Source organism: Delphinapterus leucas, chromosome 3, assembly GCF_059928025.1.
Source record: "Delphinapterus leucas isolate spDelLeu-1000000601 "Yukka" chromosome 3, BTC_Dleu_Yukka2, whole genome shotgun sequence".
NCBI classification, from domain to species: domain Eukaryota; kingdom Metazoa; phylum Chordata; class Mammalia; order Artiodactyla; family Monodontidae; genus Delphinapterus; species Delphinapterus leucas.
In genome coordinates this window covers 91,707,151-91,733,067 of record NC_143131.1, presented here as the reverse complement: position 1 = coordinate 91,733,067, position 25,917 = coordinate 91,707,151, and the positions used below count along the sequence as shown (strand labels likewise).

Genomic DNA, 25,917 nt, shown 5'->3' with positions numbered 1-25,917 from the left:
CATATGACCATGATATATTATGGTTCTTATATATCACTCAAATAGGTTTGCTAATGTTTCACTGGCATTATTACATCCTTGTTCATAAGGAATATTTTAAATTTTTAGTCTTTATTTTTTACATTAATATTTAAAGTTACATATTTATTTAAGGCAATAATTTGTTACAGGTTCAGTTGTATCTCCCCAAAATTAATATGTTGAAGTCCTAACCCTTAGTACCTCAGAATGTGACCTTATTTAACAATAGGGATATTGCAGATGGAATTAGGATGAGTTCATACTGGAGTAGAGTGGGCCCCTAATCCAGTATAGCTAATGTTCTTATAAAAAGGGAGAATTTGGACACAGGTATGCACACATGGAGAATGCCATGTGAAGATAAAGGCAGCTATCAGGGTGATGCAGCCAAATCCAAGGAATGCCAAAGATTGCCAGAAAACCACTAGAAGCTTGGAAAGAAGCATGGAACATATTTCTCCCCCATACCCCTCAGAAGAAAGCAATCCCACTGACACCTTAATCTTGCCTTCTAACCTCCCAAACTGTGAGACAATAAACTTATATCGTTGAAACCACTCAGATGGCTTTTTACAGCAACCCTAGCAAATGAATACAGATCTTATTTGAAGATTTTTATCTTTCGTTTTCACCAGTTTTAATAAGATATGCCTGTGTATTGTTTTCTTTGCAGTTGTTTTGTTTGCAAGCTTTTTGAAATATTTCATGAGGTTTGGAACTGAGGCCTTTCATAGTTTTGAAACCAGGCTGCAAATGCTGCTTTGATTTTCTGGGCTTTCTGTTAGTGCATTAGCTTCCCAGGCTACATGGCTTTGGAATTTGGCAATACCTCTGGAGAAAAACTGGCTGGATTTTGAAGCTTATCAATTATTCAGTTTTATCTCTCCAGCCTTAGAAGACCACCAAAAGTTCTCCTAGTTTTTCTGCCCTCCACCAGTACGCTTCTACCCAGGCAAAACCTAGATTTTTAGTCTCTACATCCGTGCTCAGATGCCAAATTACCTAAAGAAATAGTATATAGGAAACATCAGGCTGCCTCCCTACGGTCCTCTTCTTTCTTATCCAGTCTTCGTTGTTTTAGCAGCACTATGATACCTTTAGCTAGGTGAATGAATTAAGCTTGTTTTCTCCATTTTCATGGTGGGAATATTGTTCTGTCACCCACCTTCTTTAACTGTTTTTCTAGTTATAAACATAATACATATTTTTCATAAAAAATGGGAAAAAGAAATATGCCATCAATTATCCCTATTCCCATCAACTTTAGATAATCATTATTAGTGCTTTAGTATGTTCCCTTCCAGAGCTATTTTTTGGAGGTAGTTTATCTAGTACAGACAGACACACATACCATACTTTTGTCAACTGAGGTATCACCGTTGCCCTACAAACTTCAAAACCTAGAAATAAGTACATATTAATGGATAAGGAGAGAGATTATACATACCTAAATAACCCCATTCAATCAAGTTATTTAAGTCTACTGAGTGAATAAACTCATCTAAAGTAAGAATGTGTACCTCTTAATCCCCTATCCCTATATTGAGAGGTACAAACTATTAAGTATAAAATAAGCTACAAGGATATATTATACAACATGGGGATTATAGCCAGTATTTTATAATAACTATAAATGGAGTATAATCTTTAAAAATTGTGAATCACTGTATTGTACACCTATAACATATAATATTGTAAATCAACTATACTTCAATTAAAAAAAAGAATGTGTAAATTCAGGAGGCCAATCAACAGTGGAAGCAGAGAAAAGTGAGCACTGAAGAAATCAACTGCCATCTAGTTTGTGATCTTTTGCTCATATACATACTTAAAAAAACTGATACTCTGTGTGGAATTGCCAAAAGGAGAGATTATGTTGCTAAATTAGTTCTATTTCTAAATCAATATCTTGGCATTCTGTTTTTGCCAAGATATTGGCAAAATTCGGTTTATATGAGTCTATCTGAGAGAGTGATCTGCTTTCCTGCGTTGTTGTAATTTGCTCTGTCTCAGAAGTACCGAGGTAATAAAATTGTGGGAATCCACCAGGGGAGCTATTGGCTTTTCTCAGGCAACGCCCAATCTCTCCACAAATGGCTTTCTATTCAAATAGCAGTATTCACTTAGCAAATAAATATTTTTACTCTACATAATTGAGATTATTTTGTATATGTAATTTTGTAATCTGCTTTTTTCAGTTATTTCTATAATGTGAAGTTTTTTCCAACTCATCAGATCCCTCTAGAATGAAAATGTCATGAGAGGAGGGATTTTTCTGTCTTATTCTTTGCTGCATTGCATTACTAGAGCAGAAGCTGATGCATGGTAGATACTCAGTAAATATTGGGGAAATATGTCAATAAGCGAACTATTATTTTTGTAACCAGTAAATAGTATTGTGTACCATATTGCGTATAGGAGTCATAGCTCATTTAATCAATTCTCTGTTATTGGTCATTTAGTTAATTTCCAAATGTTTTACTTTTATTAATAGTGCAGTAATGTGTGAATTTGTAGATACATAGTTGGGCACATTTTATTATTTATTTAGTTCAAGTTCCTAAATTAATGGTTGTGTATATGTGTTAAATCTTTGGAATTGTCAGATTGCTAAAGCAAAATTTTAAATGTTTGTTTATATACCAAAATACTGAGATGATAGCATTAATAGCAAATTAAAATTGAAGTCTTCATTAAATAAATGGTACACTAGGGAGGATAAGAAAATAATATTCTGGTACATTCAGACCCCTATACTGAAACGGAACCCATCTAAAATATTAGGCACTCTGACTTCAGTGTTGGTAAAGGGACTGGGCTCCAGACTACCCTTTCATGGATTCTGCCTTATCATATGATGTTAACCACCAATCTTAAACGACACTGATGGAATGGCTTAAGAAGTTGAATGCGACACCTTTGTCAGATGGAGGTCCCAGTGACAAATAGAAAGCTGGACATGACCGCAGCTCTGAGGAACTTCCAGTTTGATGCCTCACTGATATATTTTATTAAGACAGCTTCCCAAGCAAGCTGATCTTCTTGACCTGGTTTTTCCTGTCTTTGTTTATTAGCATATTCATTTGACAGTGTGCTAATGCAGTCGCAGAAAGAAAAGACAGCCTTTCACTCTGTATCTACATGAAAATCTTTGGCTTTTGGTAGTGCTTTTCTTGTGTGATTTGTTAGATAGCCTCTATTTTCTTCAGGAAAATTGTCTGTTTGTAAGGATGTACTGACTTAGGGAAGCCCGTCCCAGGCTTTCCAGCGCTTCCTGTGTGAGCATTACCCGGACAGGCGTTAGCATGCTCTGCTTTTGATTTATTGTCTCAAGGTCCTTGGCAAACATTTGGAATTTAGTTATCTTGGAAGCAAGAAATTTTATAGTAGGTTCATGATATATAAGATACAGTTAGTTCATGGCATATATAAGTTTGACTCCCAGGTATTTCCAAATGCTATGGTGATTCGGGTGATCTGTTATTTCTTTCGTTCAGTTATTTTTATATGCAGGGATTTCTCTTGTTATATAAAAATGATGGGGTTTTTTTGATGTTTTTAAATATGAGAATTGTATATTCTCTGACTGATGCTTTGTGGTACACCTGAATACATTTGAGCTTAAAGGTCATCCCATATACTGATAGGGCTAGACTCCCAGGCATCCATTTACACTTGTGGCATCCTTCCATTTGCAACCACCTACCAATTAATGGCATTTTGAGCAAACTGGCAGCGGATGTCCAGATCTCAGACTTAGTCTGGTCACTTGATGGCTCACCCAGCCTTGCAGTTTTTCGCTTGCTCTCCTCTGCCTGGCTCCTTTATTCTTCAGCCAGCATCGACATAGTCCCAAGTTGCTGACCCCAGCGATGAGTAGTGAGACAGCCTTGTTTAGTAGAAACAACATTACAAGGCTATATTTCTTGTGTAGCTCTTGTTCATTTTTCACTTGTTTGATAAATACTTATTGAGCATCTACAATTCATCAGGCCCTGTACTCTGCTGAGAGTGATTGAACAGGCAAGTCCCTCCTCTATGGCTCTTTTAATGGGGGAATAAAAATATCCATATTATCATAAGTCAATGTGTGGTAAATTCTAGGAAGAAAGTTCAAATAACGTCCTGAAAAATTAGGCATACTGTGGCTTCCTTCCTTATGTAGGGTGGTCAGGAAAGGCTTCTCAGAGGAGGTAACATTTGAGCTAAGGCCTGGATGATGAAAAGAGACAGCCATGTGAGTCCCTGGAGAATGACTATTTCTGATAGCAAGCACACAGGGCCTCAGATGAGGACTGATCAGCCTGGGCTGTGTAGGGGCAGAAGCAAGGCCAGAGTGACTGGAGAACACAGAGGCAGGGAGATCAGGTGGCAGGGAAGGACTGTAGAGCAGGTGAAATGCAGCAGTGGAGTAGGGAAGGAGTAGTGGAGTTAGAGAGTTTTGAAGGTAGGACTAACAGTACACACTAATGAACTGGGGATGCAGAAAAGGTGGGGAAGAAAGGTCACAGGAATAAGCTGCATGTGTTTGACCTCAGCAACAGGAAGAATTTTGTCATTTAACTAAAGTAAGAATGGTTTGGAATGAGATCAAGAGAAAAGATAGGACTAAATGGGCAAAAAATAATATACTTGTGACATACAAGGTTTAAGATATCTAATAAACATTCAATTATGATATGCAGAGTAGCGTGTGTGTGTGTGTGTGTGTGTGTGAAGTGGCAAAGTAACCTTAAAGATAAAATTTTAAAGTATTTAAAAAATGATTTGAGCAAAAGTAATGATTTATTTGTAACATTTTTGGAATAAATGTTTAGCATCCTAATGCAAGTATTTTGGGGGTTAACTTTTTGTTTTGATACAATTTCAAATATAAGAAAATCTGCAAGAGTAGTACAAAGGGCACCCATATACCCTTTTCCCAGAATCACGAATTATTAGCATTTTGCTGTGTTTACTTTATCATTCAGTCCCTATCTATTTATTTACCTATCCATCAATCTATTCACATACATGAGCACTCATATGATGTATGTATGTTGCACATACATATACATTTTTACTAAACTAAATGCATTTGAGGGTGCACTTCTGACATCATGCCCCTTTATCCCTAAATGCTTCAGTGTATTTCCTGAAACAAGAACATTCTCTTATATAAACATAGAACAATTATCAAAATCAGGAAATTAAAACTGATATAACCCTATTTCATAATTTGTAGTTCATATTCAAATTTTTCCAATTGTCCTGATAATTCTTTTATAGCTATTTTTCCCCTAGGTCCAGGATCCAGTCCAGGATCACATGCTGCAGTTTGATTGTCATGTCTCTTTTGTCTCATTTAGTCTGGAACCATTCTTTGTTTCTTTATCTTAACTTTTTTACAGACTACAGGAAATTACATTGTGGAAAAACCAAACTCAACCTGAGTTTAATTTTTACTCATGATTAGCTTCAGGTTATTTATCTTCAGCAAGAATAGCACAGAAGTGATGTGTCCTTCTCACTGTATCACATCAAGGATGATATTAATTTATTCTATTATTGGTGATTTTAATTTTCATCTCCTGGTTAAGGGAGTGTCTAATAGATTTCTCTACCAGAGAGTTACTCTACATTCCATTAGTAATTATTTAATTTATGGGAAAACATTTTGATACTATATAAATGTCTTGTTTCCTATGAAACCTTTACCCACTAGTTTTAGTATCCATTGATATTTCTTGCCTAACTACCATGGTTGCAAAATTGTGATTTTCTACCTCTATCATTTCTACTGCATTTATGAGTCAGCATTCCTCCAAAAATGTCTTCCCTCCAATCTTGTTTACTTATTTGTATTACTATGGTTTCATTTATTATATTTTTTCAAAAATTTTTTTTTCAGTTTTAATCTGTTATTCTCATTACTTACTTGGTCCCACGTATTGCCAATGGGAGCCCTTTCAGTTAGGCTCCTATATCATTTTGATACATCCCAATTTTTTAAAAATGGTTCCATACTTTCTGGAACAAAATGCTCTCGTCTTAGATCTTTCCTGCCCCAATTCTGAATTCAGCTATTTATTCAAGGAAACTTGGTTTCTTTTAGTGGAAAATTGTCTTTAGAAACCATTAAGAAAACAAGGGCTCTTGGTATCTTACCAAGGCAAGTACTTTGAAAAATACTTGGGAGTCCAATTTCATAGCTACTTATTTTTAATATCAATGGCCAGTAGGTATGAGCTGGTAATGTTTTTAATTCACTAACATTAGATAAAAAGCAGGACTTATTCCTAAGATTTTAAAATCCTTTGATTTTGTATTTTTAAGATCAAACTCAGTGCTATGTATTTCGAAGTTTTTGCACCTTTTGACCTTAAGAGACGTCAACCTGCTAATAGATCAGAGAATAAAAAGCTTTAGTGCCAATAAGAGTTGGCTATGTAGTCTAAAGAGAGTTCTACTTTGCCTAGCATCAGGAGGCAAGAAATGCTACTGATACACTTGAGAGTAGGAGAAAGTTGATATTTCCAAGGCCATAGCATAAAGCGTGGTCTTTAATATCTATGTTTGCTACAGGGAAGTATGTAAACAAAATAACAAGACTGGAAAAGAAACGTGCCTAGATCAATTTCTGCAAATGCCATCAAGTGGTTCTGTCTACTCAAAGATGCCTGAAGATCATCCCCCAAATTAATTCTTATTACTCTCACAGAGAGATTCATTTTGATTTGTTGCAAAACATAAGACTGAAAGTAAGGGGGAAAAAATAACTCAGTAGAATATAACTGTAGTGTTTCACATTACATGTAACTTTATGCAAGTCAGTTTAGCAAATGTTTATTTAGAATCTTTTATGTACAAGACTTCTAACCAAGCCAGTACAATAAGGTTATGTTTTAAGATCCAGAGCATGCCATCTCTCCTAACTGCTCCAAACATATAGGAGGGATATAAAAATAGTTTTCAAAATTTATAGTCGTACAAAAAAGTCAAGAAAAGCATATTCATAAATCAAACCCACAAAAGAAATGAACAGAAGTGAGTGAGGCTCAGCATGGTAGAGACTTCCATGGGTTCAGTGGCACTGGAGGTGTCAGGAAATAAAAGCATCCCACATAAGTTGGGGGGTCATATCCAGGCTCACTGCCATAACATTGTAATATGAATTGCAAAATGTTACTTTCATGAAGAGTTTCTATAGAACTGGCATTATTTCTCCCTTAAAGTTTTGGGAGAATTAATTATCGAATTCATTGGGCTTGGTATTTTCTTTCTTGGAAGAAATTTAACTGTGAATTCAATTCCTTTATATTGATTAGAGTAGTCATATTATACTTATTTCTTTTTGAGTGAACTTTGATAGTTTTTACCTTCAGAGAATTTGCCTGTTGCATCTAACCTGTTGGATTTATGGTCATTACATTGTTTGTAATACTTTATTATTATCTATTTAATGTTGTAGGATCCATAATGATGTTTCCCTTTTCATTCTGATGTTACCAATTTGTATCTTCCATTTTTTTGTTTTAGTTTTTGTTTGGTGAGTCTGATTAGAGGTTTATCATTTTTATTGATCTTTGCAAAGAACACGCATTTGGTTTCCCTTTACTCATGTTATTTACACTTTCAATTTCATTGATTATTGTGCCTATACTTATTATACTTTCTTTTACCTCTAATTTGCTTTTAATTTGGGTTTAATTTGCTTTTCTTTTATCAGTTTCTTAAAGTGAAAGCTTAGCTCATCAATTTGAGACAGTTTTTGCTTTCTGATGTATACATTTAATGTTATACATTTCCCTCTAAGCACTGCTTTAACTGCATTCTACACATTTTTTTTGTTTTGTTTTGTTTTCAGTTTAAAATATTTTCTATTTTCCCATGTGACTTCCTCTTTGACTCATGGGTTATTTAGAAGTGTATAGTTTAATTCCAAGTATTTGGAGATTTTCCAGGTATCTTTGTTACTGTTTTCTAATTTAAGGGTGTTTTTTTAATAGTCTTAGAATAAATTTTTTATGATTTTTATTATTTTAAATATGTTAATTATATAAAGTTGGTTGATAGTGCTGTTGCAGGCTTTGATATCCTTATTGATTTTCTGTCTACTTGTTATAATTGCTGAAAGAGAATTGTTGAAGTATCCAAGTATTATGGATACTTCAAGTCCAAATTATGGATTTGTCTATTTCTCTTTTCAGTTCCATTATTTTTTGCTACATGTATTTTCAAGTACAGTTTTTAGCTCCACACACATTCAGGATTGTTTTTTATTCTTAGTGAATCGATTTTTTTCATCATTTTGTAATGTTATTTTTAACCCTGGTAATATTCCTTGTTCTGAAGTCTATGTCACACTGCCTAAGGTGTTTATGTTTTATAACATTGGCCTTTATTTCTTGGCTTATGGAATTAAAACTGAGCCTTGGTTGTTATAAAGTGAAATGATAAAAGAATTGAGCAGGCTGACTATGATGAATAGCTCAGATAAGGAAACCAAGGCTTAGTGAGTTCAGACAAGGAAATAGAGGCTCAGATGAGGAAACTGAAGCCCCAAGAGGCTGTATGACATTCAGCTAGTTAGTGGCAAAGCCAGGGCTAATATCCTTACTCTGGGTAATCTTTAGTCTCACCCAAACTGAAAGCATTCTGCCAATGAATTTGCCCTGAATGAACTCCTTACAATCTAATATTTCTAAAGTTATACAGTAGAGATACAAAGTCAGGTACCTTATTCCTGAGGTCCTCAGAATGGGGAATCCACTTCTCTTTGGTAAGAAATTATAGGGAACAGCTCACTGTGCTGCAGGAAACTGGATCAAAAGAAGTTGTAAAGTTATTTTCCACATTCTCTTTCTAAGATGAAATTGTTGATAAGGCATAGCATTTTCTCATGACGTCAATGAAGCAATCACTTTGTGATAGCAATGTGACCCTCAAACTCAGCTCCAGTTTTTGGCACAGTGGCTTCATGGATTAGCTATTACTTTTTGGTTTTCCAGGTGTTTCACTAAAAAGCTGTCTTATTAAGCACCTCACAGATTGAAAAGAGTATATGAATGAATTCAGGTACAATACTTTCCATTCTGTTTGAAAATGATCACTGCCCTTTATCACTTTTGCAGGAGAGATTATGGTTGACAAGTGTAGTTGGCATAAAGTCATTAGTAAATTGCTTTTTAATTTGTTCTTCCAATGTTGTCTTTCCTCCAAAACTGATTAATACAGAAAATGAAAACACTAGGCTATATATTGGGAAATTCCTTTGTTGAAATAGCATTTTATCTCCTGCCCTTTCTTCCATTTCCTCTTACTCAAAATACTACAGGAATCTTGAGATTTTTATAGCTGTCCCTTTTAAGATACAGTTTCAGAATCTTCTCAGAGAAGATTTGATGGAATCTATTTTCAGTCTCAGTAGGAGAATCCTAATTTACATCTCGTGGGCTGTCATGGCCTAAATTGATCTACACTGACCTGGTTTATTTTAAATCAATTCAAGGATTTTTTCTGTGTGCACACAGAACCAATGACACCTGTGCTTCAGATACTGCAAAATCAATACCAAGGAAATTTAAGCAATCTGGATGGGTTCTTCAAATAAAAGTGTACTCTGTGTTGTACTGTTCAAAATTGAGAGGGGCACTGAGGTGAAACTATAAAGCTGGAAGAGTTTAACCAACCAACTAGTCAAAAATTGTATCAGTTGTCTGTGATGCAAAATACATTTTGTCCCATCTAATGTCTAATAATTACTTTTTTTTTTTACCATCTGAAGTGATTGCCAAAAATCAATTCATTTTATTGTATTTGTACATACAATAAAATGTAACATTTCATTGTATTTCTTTTGATTATATGAAATATTTTTGTGGCAAGATGGACAATTGTTATTTTACTACAATTGTAAAGGTCGTACCAGGTTATTTCTTAAAGCCAAGATTCTGTAGCCAGCTTTACTTTAGAAGTGAGATGTGAAAAAAAAGCAATCTAAACTGAAATAAGGGTCTGTGGTAGCTAGCTGGGCGGGAGTCCGGGAAAAAGTCTGGACCTGCCTAAGAGGCAAGAAAACCATTGTTTCAGGGTGCGTGAGGAGAGGGGATTCAGAGCACCGCCTAAATGAGCTCCAGAGACGGGCACGAGCCGCGGCTATCAGTGCGGACCCCAGAGACAGCATGAAACCCTAAGCCTGCTGCTGAAGCCACCAGGAAGCCTGTGTCAAGCACAGGTCACTATCCACACCTCCCCTCCTGGGAGCCTATGCAGCCCGCCGCTAGTCCAGGGTCCCGTGATCCAGGGACAACTTCCCTGGGAGAACACGTGGTGTGCCTCAGGCTGCTGCAACGTCATGCCGGCCTCTGCCGCCGCAGGCTCGCCCCGCATCCGTACCCCTCCCTCCCCCAGCCAGAGTGAGCCAGAGCCCCCTAATCAGCCGCTCCTTTAACCCCGTCCTGTCTGAGTGAAGAACAGGCGACCTACACGCAGAGGCGGGGTCAAATCCAAAGCTGAACCCCAGGAGCTGTGCGAACAAAGAAGAGAAAGGGAAATCTCTCCCAGCAGCCTCAGGAGCAGCGGATTAAATCTCCACAATCAACTTGATGTACCCTGTATCTGTGGAATACCTGAATAGACAATGAATCATCCCAAAATTGAGGCGGTGGACTTTGGAAGCAATGATATATATATTTTTTTCCTTTTTCTCTTTTTGTGAGTGTGAATGTGTATGCTTCTTTGTGTGATTTTGTCTGTATAGCTTTGCTTTTACCATCTGTCCTAGGGTTCTGTCTGTCCGTTTTTGTTGTTGTTGTTTTAGTATAGCTTTTAGCGCTTGTTATCATTGGTGGATTTGTTTTTTGGTTTTGGTTGCTCTTTTCTTTCTTTTTTTTTCTTATTTTTATTACTTTAAAATTTTTTTATTTTTAATAATTATTTTTTATTTTAATAACTATTTTATTTTATTTTTTTCTTTCATCTTTTCTCCCTTTTCTTCTGAGCCATTTGGATGACAGGGTCTTGGTGCTCCAGCCAGGTATCAGGCCTGTGCCTCTGAGGTGGGAGAGCTAAGTTCAGGACATTGGTCCACCAGAGACCTCCTGGCTCCATGTAATATCAAACGGCAAAAGATCTCGCCCAGAGATCTCCATCTCAATGCTAAGACCCAGCTCCACTCAATGACCAGCAAGCTACAGTGCTGGACACCCTATGCCAAACAACTAGCAAGACAGGAGCACAACCCCACCCATTAGCACAGAGGTGGCCTAAAATCATAATAAGGTCACAGATACCCCAAAACACACCACCAGACGTGGTCCTGCCCACCAGAAAGACAAGATCCAGCCTCATCCTCCAGAACACAGGCACCAGTCCCCTCCACCGGGAAGCCTACACAACCCACTGAACCAGCCTTAGCCACTGGGGGCAGACACCAAAAACAACAGGAACTACGAACCTGCAGCCTGCAAAAAGGAGACCCCAAACACAGTAAGTTAAGCAAAATGAGAAGACAGAGAAACACACAGTAATGAAGGAGCAAGATAAAAGCCGACCAGACCAAAGGAAGAGGAAATAGGCAGTCTACCTGAAAAAGAACTCAGAGTAATGATAGTAAAGATGATCCAAAATCTTGGAAATAGCATGGAGAAAATACAAGAAACGTTTAACAAGGACCCAGAAGAACTAAAGAGCAAACAAACAATGATGAACGACACAATAAATGAAATTAAAAATTCTCTAGAAGGAATCAATAGCAGAATAACTGAAGCAGAAGAACGGATAAGTGACCTGGAAGATAAAACAGTGGAAATAACTACTGCAGAGCAGAATAAAGAAGAAAGAATGAAAAGAATTGAGGACCGTTGAAGAGTCCTCTGGGACAACATTAAACACACTAACATTCGAATTATAGGGGTCCCAGAAGAAGAAGAGGAAAAGAAAGGGACTGAGAAAATATTTGAAGAGATTATAGTTGAAAACTTCCCTAATATGGGAAAGGAAATAGTCAATCAAGTCCAGGAAGTGCAGAGAGTCCCATACAGGATAAATCCAAGGAGAAACATGCCAAGACACATATTAATCAAACTATCAAAAATTAAATGCAAAGAAAAAATATTAAAAGCAGCAAGGGAAAAACAACAAATAACATACAAGGGAATCCCCATAAGGTTAACAGCTGCTCTTTCAGCAGAAACTCTGCAAGCCAGAAGAGAGTGGCAGGACATATTTAAAGTGATGAAAGAGAAAAACCTACAACCAATATTATTCTACCCAGCAAGGATCTCATTGAGATTCAAAAGAGAAATTAAAACCTTTATAGACAAGCAAAAGCTAAGAGAATTCAGTACCACCAAACCAGCTTTACAACAAATGCTAAACGTCTCTAGGCAGGAAACACAAGAGAAGGAAAAGGGTCTGTGGTAGTTTAATTTGCTAGAACATGCTGTGCTATTTAGCCAGATTCAACAAAAAAACAGTTGGAACTTCTCTCAGTATTTTAGCACTTACTTGTAAACAAAGTAGACAGTAGACTGCTGAACTATAAAAAGATAATGATTATATATCTCATTGTATTTTCAAAAAAGATCTCATACTTGGAAGTATATTACATTATTGGGCTTTTAAAATACCAAATGTGCAATAAATGCTGTTCATAAATACTTATTAAGTATTAATAATAAACACTATAAGGAATGTAAAGGGATATAAGAGTTCCTAGAAGGGAAAGAAACTTCATGCTGGAAAAAATTAGGAGATGTTTAATTGATAGGAAGTCACTTAAGTTAGGCCTTAAGGAGGAAATAGATTTTGAACATGGGAAAAAAATTCTATGTGAAAAGAACAGTATAAACAAATCATAGAAGCAGAGAATTATGGGAATTTTTGAAAACAGTGATTAGAAGATTTAGGCACTGAATGAGGAAAAAGTGAAAGATGAGGTAAAAAATATGATTGCTATGGCCAGATAATGGTCATCCTTGCAACCCCCCCAGCTTTCCTTTTTAAACTATGAGGAACCATCACAGTTTTAGGGCTATTGAAACACATCATAAAATAACAGGATTTATTAATAAAAGCAACATCTAAAAAGCATATTTTCAGGGTGTATTTAGCTTCAGGAAAATATGCTGTGTTCTGGAGATAAAATAAAGGGGAGTATTCCTTGCTCTCAAAGAATTTTGAGTTTAAAGGAAGAGGTAGATGCACAAACAAAAAACATGAATTATAGGTTGACAGATACAGGGTACTAAGGAAGCAGAGGAGAAAATGATATCATAGGGCAACTCTAGTTCCAAAAACAGATAAATCTAGAATTATCAGTGGCTTAACACAGCAAGTATTTATTTCTTGTTCCATCAGAGCCAGATATGGTGGTCCTTTTCAGATGGCCTACTGTGTGGTCATTCAGGACCTACCTAGGTTCTTTCATTTTGTAATTTTACCTTCCTCTAGGTCTTCCACGTCATTTGTACTAGTGAGGATAATCAAGAGAGAGACACAGTTACCTAACTAGGCTCCAAAGCTTCATATTTACTCCACTGATGAGAACTAATAGAACTGGAAATGTGGTCTAGCTGTGTGTCTGAGACAATACAGTGGGTTTTGGTGAATACAGTGGAGTCTCTGACTGAGAACAAAGCTGACTATGGGGTAGAAATGAGGAGGCCCAGGAATGATAGAAATCACTGGTATAGTTGTATTTGGTTGCTTACATCTGGCATTTGTTCTGATCAGTTAGAATGTATCAGTCACCTGCTCTGAGTGGCTAGTGCTCATGTCATTCAGCTGTTAAATATTTTGATTAATTTCCACAATTTACCTACACTTGTGACGGTAAACAGTGAGGGTGAATCCACGAGATCTACTTTATCAAGGCTGATCAAGCAATAGGTTATAAGATGGACCAAAAGTTCAGAGATTTGGAGGTAATAATTTAGGAGGCTGTTTCAAAGGTACAGGTGCGTGTGTGAAACATGACCAGAGATTATACAGTAAAGATGAAGACCAGGCAGAAAACTGAACATAGCTTCAGGAAGCTATTTGGATGTGAAAAGCAAGAGAGGGAGAAGAGTAAAGTAACTAACTAACTAAAGCAAGCCAGGGATGTTGAGTCTAGATAGTTGAGAGGTTGACAGTGCTTTTACCAAAATAGGGAACAAGGAAAAGGGATAAATTTTAGAAGGATTCATTAGATTATTTCCATTTTGAAGGCAAGAATCTGCTTTATAGTCCCAGAATCTGATACAGAGCTGAGCACATGGTAGGTGCTCTGGAGATATTCATTTAATTAATGACAAATGAAAAAAATTACTTCAGTTTTAGATATACTGCACTTTTGGTGTCACTAAGATGTTCAGGTAGAGATGACCACCCAGTAGTTGCAAAGGTGTAAGCAGAGTAAGGAGGTGATAAAAATCTCCTGGGGAAAGGTAGTAATTAAATCTACATGATTACAGTGAATGGAGTGACAGCAAATAGAGAAAACTTTGGAACAACCCCTTTAGCTACAGGGGAAGAAAATTCAGGGAAGGCACAACCACAGGTGGAAGAGGAGAGATGGAAAGAAAACATGTCTCAGAACAGAGAATTTTAAAATGGGGTAGTTAGGCATATTCTGTGACATGGACTTGTTAAGAACAAAGAACAATCATTTCACTTCACAATTCGAAGTTAAAAATCAGTTATATATTTCATTAATTTTGTAAATGGTTTTCTTTCTTTCATTACTTTTTTCTCTTTTTAAATTTTTTTGGACCTGAAAACACAACAGTATGTATCATGAAATTACAAATTGTTTATGATCACATCTCCTTGAAATTATTGCTGTTAAACTTGGCATATTTTCTTCAGGTCACTTTAAATATATGGAACTAGTCAGTGGAAAATGCATCAGTTGTCAAATGCACCATTTGGCAATATAAAATTACCTTCGTTGAACTGTTTAATGATTTTTGCCTTAAATTCTACTTTGTCTGAAAATAGGATTGCAACTCCTGATATGTTAATGTTTGGATTTCCCTAACAAATCATTTTTATTCCTTTTCTCTTTTAATTTTAATATCATTTGGTTTCAACAGTCTCTTGTCAGCTACATTAGTTTAATTTTTCCTTTAGCTTCTATAGAACTAGTGGCATTTACTTTTATTGTTACAATTTGTGTCTTCTACCTTTGTGTTTTATATGCTATGTTTTGAATGACTGTTTTCACTGTTTTTATTTTCTATTTAGAATTTGGTGTTCCTATTTTGATTTACTGCAGTGATTAGGAAGGCATGTATTGTTTTTAATTTTTCTCATGATTACATTCACAGTTCTTAAAAAATGCTATATGTCAAAGACTATCAAAGGCAATAATAAAATATATGTTTTGCATCATATCCTCCTTTTGATCATTTCCCCACTCCATATGAGAGAGGGAATGTAACACATTTTTACTTCTTTTTGCTCCATTTTCTCATATTTTAAAACTATAATGTGTATTTTAAGATCCGTATAATACTATTTAAATTTATTAAATATTTTCTCTTTAAGCAACATTCTAATTTTATCCAACTTTTAAAAAAAATTTATTGGAGTATAGTTGTTTTACAATGTCGTGTCAGTTTCTGAAGTCAGGGAGCCTGATTCCTTCAGGTCCGCTTTTTTCCCCCCAGGGTTGCCTTGGCTATTTGGTGTCTTTTGTGTTTCCATACAAATTGTAAAATATTTTATTCTAGTTCTGTAAAAAATGCCTTGGTAATTTGATAGGGATTGCATTGAATCTGTAGATTGCCTTGGGAAGTATAGTCATTTTGACGGTATTGATTCTTCCAATCCAAGAACACGGTATATCTCTCCATCTGTTCGTGTCATCTTTGATTTCTTTCATCAGCATGTTATGGTTTTCAGAGTACAGGGCTTTTGCCTCCTTAGGTAGGTTTATTTTTAGGCATTTTATTCTTTTTAATGCAGTGGTAAATGGGATTGTTTCCTTAATTTCTGTTTCTGATCTTTTCATTGTTAGTGTATAGGAATGTAAGAGATTTCTGTGTATTAATTTTGTATCCTGTAACTTTACCAAATTCATGGATGAGCTCTAGTAGTTTTCTGGTAGCTTCTTTAATATTTTCTATGTATAATATGTCATCCAAAAACAGTGACAGTTTTACTTCTTTTCCAATTTGGATTCCTTTTATTTCTTTTTCTTCTCTGATTGCTGTGGCTAGGACATCCAAAACTATGTTGCATAAAAGTGGTGAAAGTTGATATCCTTGTCTTGTTCCTGATCTTAGAGAAAAAGTTTTCAGCTTTTCACCATTGAGAATGATGTTAGCTGTGGGTTTGTCATATGTGACCTTTATTATGTTGAGGTAGGTTCCCTCTATGCCTACTTTCTGGAGAGTTTTTATTGTAACTGGGTGTTGAATTTTATCAAAAGCATTTTCTGCATCTATTGAGGTGATCATATGGTTTTTATTCTTCAGCTTGTTAATGTGGTATACCACACTGATTGATTTGTAGATACTGAAGAATCCTTGCATCCCTGAGATAAATCCCACTTGATCATGGTGTATGATTTTTTTTAATGTGCTGCTGGATTCAGTTTGCTAGTATCTTGTTGAGTATTTTTTGCGTCTATCTTCATCAGTGATATTGGACTGTAATTTTCTTTTTTTGTGTGGTATCTTTGTCTGTTTTTGGTGTGAGGGTGATGGTGGCCTCATAGAGTGAGCTTGGGAGTGTTCCTTCCTCTGCAATCTTTCGGAAGAGTTTCAGAAGGATAGGTGTTAGCTCTTCTCTAAATGTTTCATAGAATTCATCTCTGAAGACATCTGGTCCTGGACTTTTGTTTGTTGGAAGTCTTAAGTCACTGTTTGAATTTCAGTACTTCTAATTGGTCTGTTCATATTTTTAAATTTCTTCCTGATTCAGTCTTGGAAGGTTGTACCTTTCTAAGAATTTGTCCATTTCTAGGTTGTCCATTGTTTTGGCATATAGTTGCTTGTAGTAGTCTCTTATGATCCCTTGTATTTCTGTGGTGTCCATTGTAATGTCTTCTTTTTCAGTTCTAATCATTTTATTGACTTGAGCCCTCTCCCTTTTTTTCTTGATGAGTCTGGCTAGAGGTTTATCAGTTTTGTTTATCTCTTTCAAGAACCAGCTTTTAGTTACATTGATCTATTCTATTGTTTTCTTCATCTATATTTCATTTATTTATGCTCTGAAATTTATGATTACTTTCTTTCTACTAACTTTGGGTTTTGTTTGTATTCTTTCTCTAGTTGCTTTAGGTGTAAGGATAGGTTGTTTATTTGAGATTTTTCTTGTTTCCTGAGGTAAGATTGTATTGCTATAAACTTCCCTCTTAGAACTGCTTTTGCTGCATCCCATAGGTTTTGGATCATTGTGTTTTTGTTGTCTTTTGTCTCTAGGTATTTTTAATTTCATATTTTATTTCTTTAGTGATCCATTGGTTGTCTAGTAACATATTGTTTAGCTTCCATGTGTTTGTTTTTTTACAGTATTTTTCTTGTAGTTGATTTCTAATATCATAGCGTTATGGTAGGAAAAGATGCTTGATATCATTTCAATTTTCTTAAATTTACTGAGGCTTGTTTTTTGGCCCAAGATGTGATCTGTCCTGGAGAATGTTCCATGTACACCTGAGAAGTAAGTGTATTCTGCTGGTTTCAGATGGAATGTTTCAAAATATCAGATAAATCCATTTGGTGTAATGTGTCATTTAAGGCTTACGTTTCCTTATTGATTTTCTGTCTGGATGATCTGTCCATTGATATAAGCGGGTTGTTAAAGTCCCCCACTATTATTGTCTTACTGTTGATTTCTCCTTTTATACTGTTAGCATTTGCCTTATATATTGAGGTGCTCCTGTGTTGGGTGCATGTATATTTATAATTGTTATATTTTTTCTTAAATTGATCCCTTGATCATTGTATAGTATCCTTCTTTGTCTCTTATAACATTCTTCATTTTAAAGTTGTTTTGACTGATATGAGTATTGCTACTCCAGCTTTCTTTTGATTTCCATTTCCATGGAATACCTTTTTCCATTCCCTCACTTTCAATCTGTATGTGTCCCTAGATCTGAAGTGGATCTCTTGTAGAAAGCATTATATGGGTCTTGTTTCTGTATCCTTTCAGCCAGTGTATTTCTTTTGGTTGGAGGATTTAATCCATTTACATTTAAGGTAATTATCGATATGTATGTTCTTATTGCAATTTTGTTAATTGTTTTGGATTTGTTTTTGTAGGTCTTTTCTCTTCCCTTCCTCTTTTGTTCACTTCTCTTGTGACTTGATGACTATATTTAGTACTGTGTTTGGATTGTTTTTTTCTTTTTTCTGTCTGTATCTGTTGTAGATTTTTGGTTTGCCATTCCCATGAGGTTTTGATATAGCAGTCTATATAAATACAAGATTAAGTTGCTCTTCTCTTAATTCCCGATGCATTTCCAATATCCTGCATTTGTAAATCATAATTTCTGGTTTTGATATCATATTTGTGTGTGGATGATTTCCTACCTTTATGTTTGCCTTTGCTGGTGAGCTTTCCCATTTGTAATTTTCTTGTTTCTAGTTGTGGCCTTTTTTTTTCTGCCTAGAGAAGTTCCTTTAGGATTTGTTGTAGAGCTGGTTGGATGGTGCTGAATTCTCTTAGCTTTTGTTGTCTGTAAAGCTTTTGATACCTCCACCAAATCTGAATGAGTGCCTTGCTGGGTAAGAGAATTCTTGGTTGTAGGTTTTTCCCTTTCATCACTTGAAATATATTGTGCCACTCCCTTCTGGCCTGCAGAATTTCTGCTAAAAAATCAGCTGATAACCTTATGGGGATTCCCTTGTATGTTATGTGTTGCTTTGCCCTTGTTGCTTTTTTTTTTTTCTTTTGCGGTACACAGGCCTCTCACTGTTGTGGCCTCTCCTGTTGCAGTGCTCCAGACGCACAGGCTCAGCGGCCATGGCTCATGGCCCCAGCCGCTCCGCGGCATGTGGGATCTTCCCAGACCGGGCACGAACCCATGTACCCTGCATCGGCAGGCGGACTCTCAACCACTGTTCCACCAGGGAAGCCCTGCCCTTGTTGCTTTTAATATTTTTTCTTTGTTTTTAATTTTTGTCAGTTTGATTAATATGTGTCTTGGAGTGTTCCTCCTTCCATTTATCCTGTATGGGACTCTCTGTGCTTCCTGGACTCGAATGAGTGTTTCCTTTTCCATGTTAGGGAAGTTTTCAGCATATATCTCTTCAAGTATTTTCTCAGGTCCTCTTCTTTTTCTGGGACCCCTATAATTTGAATGTTGGTGTGTTTAATGTTGTCCCAGAGGTCTCCAAGACTGTCCTCATTTCTTTTCATTGTTTTTTCTTTTTTCTGTTTCATAGCAGTGATTTCAGCACTCTGTCTTCCAGCTCACTTATTCGTTCTTCTGCGTCATTTATTCTGCTTTTGATTCCTTCTAGTGTATTTTTCATTTCAGTTATTGTACTGTTTATCTCTGTTCTTTATAGCTTATAGGTCTTTGTTAAACAATTCTTGTATCTTCTCAGTCTGTGCCTCCATTTTTTTCTGAGATCTTGGATTATCTCTACTATCATTACTCTAAATTCTTTTCAGGTAGGTTGCCTATCTCCACTTCACTTAGTTGTTTTTCTGGGGTTTTATCTTTTTCCTTCATCTGGAACATATTTTTATGCTGTCATTTTGTCTACCTTTCTGTGTTTGTGGTCTCCCTTCCACAGTCTGCAGGATTGTAGCTCCTGTTGCTTCTGGTGTTTGCCCCCTTGTGGGTAAGGTTGGTCTTGGGGCTAGTGCTGGCTTCCTGGTGGGAGGGACTGGTGCCTGCCCACTGGTTGGTGGAGTTGCATCTTGTCCCTCTGTGTGGCAGGGCCATGTCAAGTGGTGTTTTTATAGGTGGCTGTGGGGTCAGAACGACTTTAGGCAGCCTGTCTGCTGATGGGTGGGGCTGTGTTTCCACCCTGTTGATTCTTTGCCCTGAGGCATCTCAGCATTGGAGCCTGCATTGGGTAGGGCCAGGTCTTGGTGCCAAATGGTGACCTCCAGGAGAGCTCATGCTGATCAATATTACCTGGGGCCTCTTACACCAGTGTCCTTGCTCCTCCAATGAGCCACAGCCAAGCCTTGCCTCCCAGCAGACCCTCCAAGAGCCGCAGGTAGGTCCAGCCCCGGCTCCTATGGAGTTGCTGATTTGCCCTGGGTCCTAATATATGTGAAACCTTGTGTGCACTCGCCAAGAGTGGAGTCTCTGTTTTCCCCAGTCCTGTGGAGCTCCTGCACTCAAGACCTGCTGGTCTTCAAAGCCAAATGCTCTAATGGGGGCAGGGGTCCTCTTCCCAATGCTAGAACCTCAGGCTGGGGAGCCTGACATGGGGTTCAAAACTCTCACTCTTGTGGGAGAAACTCTGTGATAAAATTATTTTCCAGTTTGTGGATCAACCACCCAGTGGATATGGGATTTGATTATGTTGCAAAAGCAACCCTCCTACCGTCTCATTGTGGTTTCTTCTTTGTCTTTAAATATACCATCTTTTTGTTAGGTTCCAGTCTTTGTTTTCAATGGTTGTTCAGCAGTTAGTTGTGATTTTGGTGTTTTCATGTGAGATGGTGAGCTTAAGTCCCTCTGCCATCTTGTCCAGAATCCAGGGGCTGCTTTTAGTTTGAATGCTTTCTGCCTCTTTCCTCAGTTTGTGCTGGCCATTATCCCCTTGACATGGGGTGTGCAGGTGTGACGGCCCTTCTGTGCTCCTGGGATGGCAGGGGCAGTGCTTGGCACCTGCTTGCAGATCTTGTAGCAGTGACTGCAGCCAGTGCACTCCTGGGATAGTGGGGGCAGAGCTTAGCACCTGCTCTCGGATCTCCTAGGGTGGCTGCAGCCTGCACACCTCTGGGACAGTGCGGGTAGTGCTTGGTGCCTGCTCATGAGTCTTGTAGCAGTGGCAGCAGCTGCAGAGACTTGTGTTTGCCCCCACAGCTCCTTTAGGCAGTGTCCTGTTGCATGAGAGCACTCACACAGAAATTAGCTCTTATGATGCTCCCACCCCTCTTTTCCCATGCCCCCCAATAATAGCACCTTGCCTCTCTGGTGGGCCTAGACTTCTTCCGAGTACACCCTCAGTTGCCAGAATCCAACCTCTTCAGCCTGTCTCTATGCAGCCAACCCCGGTCTTCTCCCCAGGTCTGACCTCTGAAGCCTGAGCTTCAGCACCCAGCCTGAACTTGCACCAGTGGAGGAACGTCTCAGGCTGGTGAGCACAGGGGGGCAGTGCCAACCTTCTGTGAAGGTTACTCTCCATTTTGCCTTCTACAAACCAGTTGCTGCCCCCTCCTCCTAGGCTCCAAAGCTCCCCCTCCATCCAGGCTGATCTCCCCACTGGTGAGGGGGCTTCCTTGGGTGTGGGAGCCTTTCCTCCTTTACCGTTCCCTCCCTGGGGCACGGGACCCATCCTGATTCCTTTCTTTTTCTTTTTCCTTTTGTCCTACCCAGTTACGTGGAGGTTTTCTTGCCCTTTCAGAAGTCTTCTGCCGGCATTCAGTAGAAGTTCTGTGTGAATTGTTCCACTTTTAGATGTATTTTTAATGTTTTTGTGAGAGAAGGTGAGCTCCATGTCCTACTCCTGCACCATATTGAACTGTTAACTCTCCAACTTTTAAATAAACTTTAAAACAATTATTTAGACTGAAATTTGTGTTTGATTTGATTCAATGTTCACTGCTAGTCCTTGACTAGATGTTAGTTTCTGGAACTACATAACAGATCATTTTCCTCAAAGAGTTTAGAGTCTAATGGCTTCTTCTCAATACTATTACTCATTCTTTTTTTTTTAAATTAATTTCTATTGGAGTATAGTTGTTTTACAATGTTGTGTTAGTTTCTACTGTACAGCAAAGTGAATCAGCTATATGTATACTTATATCCCCTCTTTTTTTGGATTTCCTTCCCATTTAGGTCACCACAGAGCATTGAGTAGAGCTTCTTGAGCTATACAGTAGGTTCTTATTAGCTATCTATTTTATACATAGTATCAAGAGTGTATATATGTCAATTCCAATATTCCAATTCATCCTACCCACCTCTTTCCCCCCTTGGTGTCCATACGTTTGTTCTCTATGTCTGTGTCTCTATTTCTCCTTTCCAAATAATATCATCTGTACCATTTTTCTAGATCCCACATATATACATTAATATACGATATTTGTTTTTCTCTTTCTGACTTCAGTCTGTATAACAGTCTCTAGGTTCATCATATCTCTACAAATGACCCAATTTTGTTCCTTTTTATGGCTGAGTAATATTCCATTGTATATATGTACCACATCTTCTTTATCCATTCATCTGTTGATGGACAATTTATGTTGCTTCCATGTCCTAGCTATTGTAAATAGTGCTGTAATGAACATTGGAGTGCATGTGTCTTTTTTAATTATGGTTTTCTCTGGGTATATGCCCAGGAGTAGGATTTCTGGGTCATATGGTAGTTCTATTTTTAGTTTTTTAAAGAACCTCCAACTGTTCTCCATAGTGGCTGTATCAATTTACATTCCCACCCACAGTGCAAGAGGGTTCCCTTTTCTGCACACCCTCTCTAGCATTTATTGTTTGTAGATTTTTTAATGATGGCCATTCTGATTGGTGTGGGGTGATACCTCATTGTAGTTTTGATTTGCATTTCTCTAATAATTAGTGATGTTGAGCATCTTTTCATGTGCCTCTTGGCCATCTGTATGTCTTCTTTGGAGAAATGTCTGTTTAGGTCCTCTGCCCTTTTTTTTTTTTTTTTGTGGTACACGGGCCTCTCACTGTTGTGGCCTCTCCTGTTGCGGAGCACAGGCTCCTGACGCGCAGGCTCAGCGGCCATGGCTCATGGGCCCAGCCGCTGTGCAGCATGTGGGATCTTCCTAGACCAGGGTACAAACCCATGTCCCCTGCATCGGCAGGTGGACTCTCAACCACTGCGCCACCAGGGAAGCCCATCTCTGCCCATTTTTTGATTGGGTTGTTTTTTGATATTGAGCTGCTATTACTCATTCTTGTTCTCTCTTTTGGTTAAATGCACTACCAAACTTCGATTTACCTCCATTATTAATCTATTAATTTAAGTACTTTATAGAAAGTATAAAGTATAGAACATATAAAGGAGGAATTTATTCTTAAAAATCTAAAAATTCTTGGGAGCAAAATTAATTTTTGTCATTTTTACATTGTAGGGGAGAAATCTTAAGGCTGGCTTTATTTACGTTTACTTGTTTTTGTCTCAATATTTGTAGAATTTTGCTTTTATCCCTGTAGCTTATTTTTTTGAGTCTCTATTCATTTTCTTTTTTAAAAAACTACTATATAAAGTCATTTTAGTACAGGTACATTTATCAGCTCTATAATAGTTTTGATTTTTCTGGGTTTTTTAAAAAATTAATAATTCTTGGGTTGAATAACATTTTATTTATTCCTTTTTAGTTATCTCTTCCTTTATTTTTCTCTTAGCTTTGGAAACCTTTTTGAATTGATAATAACCAGTTAGCTGATTAATTACATAACAGTGATTCATTTTTTATAATGTCTATTCCATTTTTTTTTTTTTTTTTTTTTTGCCGTACATGGGCCTCTCACTGTTGTGGCCTCTCCCGTTGCGGAGCACAGGTTCCAGACGCGCAGGCTCAGCAGCCATGGCTCACGGGCCTAGCCGCTCCGCGGCCTGTGGGATCTTCCCGGACCGGGGCACGAACCCATATCCCCTGCATCAGCAGGCGGACTCTCAACCACTGCGCCACCAGGGAAGCCCTATTCCATTTTTTTAAACTGCTTTTACCATGTATTGATCTCTTACAATGGCACTTTATATTTTCATACCATTCTTCCTCATCTCACATTTTTTTCTGACTTTCCTTATGATTTTCAGCTCCTATTTTATAGATATTAGATCTTACATCCTATTGAGTGCCAAGTAGTTTTCTGTATCTTCTTTCAGATTCCTGCAGGAAATAATTTAAGTCTATTTTCTTCTGGATATATGGGATGATCTATCATTCTTCTTGCCTTTCAGTAGTTTAGAGATTCTTTTGGAAGTTCTCTTCTACTTGCCATGTATTAAAGAGAGTTCTGTATACGACTGGTGTTTCCCAGCAGACAAGATTTAAGGATTGTCCTTGTGTCCCTCTTTATACATTTGCATGCAAGTGGAAGCCCTTACTAAGATCTATAGCTTGGTGGCACACTGATAACCAGAGTGCCTAGCATGGTTCCCAGTCTCCAATAGGCTTTGATCTAATGTGGCTACACTGGAATGTGAGGAAATTATTTTCCTATCCATTCTACCTGGATCTCAGATCTCTAAACAGTGCTATTATCCTCAGTCTGTTTGGGAAACAGGGCCCTTCCTAAATCTGCAAGATTCTTCTCCCCCTTCCCCCAACAGAATTTTATTTGTGGTGAGTAACCTTTGTAGAATACAATATAATCCTGCCCATCAATTTTTAAATTACTTTTTAGGACCTACAGGAGCTAACTGTGTGTATGGAAGAGCTGATGAGGGGAGGGGGAAAGTGACTCTCTAAGTGCTGCAAAAATCAGTACTTGTATTGATGGCTGGTAAAGACCTTGGGAGCAAATCATTATAGAATGAGGACTGTCTACTTTCATGAGAGCATTTTCCCCATTTCTGTTTGAAGAGTACTGGTGGGTCCTCAATTCCATTTTGAAATCCAGTTCCAGTGACTTCTGTGTCACTAAAGATTGCCTCATAGTAAATATAGATTCTGGGTTATGCTCCACTTTTCAGCATGCTCCCCTGATCAAATCCCAATCAAGAACATATTATAATGGATATGAGTGGGAGTGTTATTATATGGATACTGCAAACCTAGCATTAGTGTATTTTAAAAATATGACTAATTTCCAGAATTTGGTCCTTAGCTACTATTAATAACAAATTTCTTGTAATATACCTCACAGTTATGGAAACATGCCAGCATGTTAAGAAATCATATTTGAGAACTACTGGAAAAACACTGGTGGAATCTTAATATTTAGGCATTCTCAGTAGTTTAGCCTCAAGCCTAAAGTCCTATATTATTATGTTCTCTAACCAGAAACAGTTGAGTCATTCAGGAGCAGAAAAGACAGGAAAAAATATGACATCTTATATTTCTCCTTAGCCCACCCTAGATCTGTATAGTTGCTATGGCAATCAGTTGCTCCTCTGGTAAGACAACTCTTCCAATCGTTCATATTCTCTGCCACTGTTCTGTTTCAATACCTCTTGAAATGGTCCCACATCATTAAGTATTTCTTGTTCAATCTGCACAACTGTCAGAGTAATGCTTTTGAAACAGAATTTTGATCGTACTATTTCACTGCTTAAAAGCCTTCAAAGACTGTAAGGGTGTTATAATGAATGAAGGTAATGTCTTCATATAGAACAGTCAAATTCGGAACCCCTATTTTCCATCTCTGTTGTTTCCACTTTCCCTGTTTCCTTCCTCTCCCTGGGAGCCAGAGTGACACACCTCAGGTAGGAGATTGGACAATGTCCCTGTCTAGTATTAAAGAAAAGGCCTATAGATACTGATATTTGGGGGGTCCCCAAGAAAATGGCTTCATTTCTGTGCTAGGCAACCCCTAAAAAGGCCTCCAATTATCCCTGCTTCTTGATATTTACACCCTTGCATACTCCCTTTTTTGTTTTTAATTTAGTTTTTATTTTATTTTGTAGTTGATTTACAATGTTGTGTTAGTTTCAGGTGTACAGCAAAGTGATTCAGTTATACATATACACATATCCATTCTTTTTCAGATTCTTTTCCCATCTAGGTTACTACAGAGTACTGAGTAGAATTCCCTGAACTATACATTAGCTATACAGTAGGTCCTTGTTGACTATTTTATATATAGTAAATTATATATGTTAA

General features: G+C 37.4%; 1 long non-coding RNA gene across 1 annotated transcript in view; it reads right to left on the bottom strand.

The window, feature by feature from the left end:
* Positions 1 to 703: 703 nt before the first annotated feature.
* Positions 704 to 25,917, bottom strand: part of LOC111183756 (uncharacterized) — a 107,381-nt gene continuing 82,167 nt past the window's right edge. Inside the window, exon 3 of the long non-coding RNA XR_002647104.2 lies at positions 704 to 8,822. This is a non-coding gene — a long non-coding RNA (uncharacterized LOC111183756). The remainder of the gene's footprint in view (positions 8,823 to 25,917) is intronic.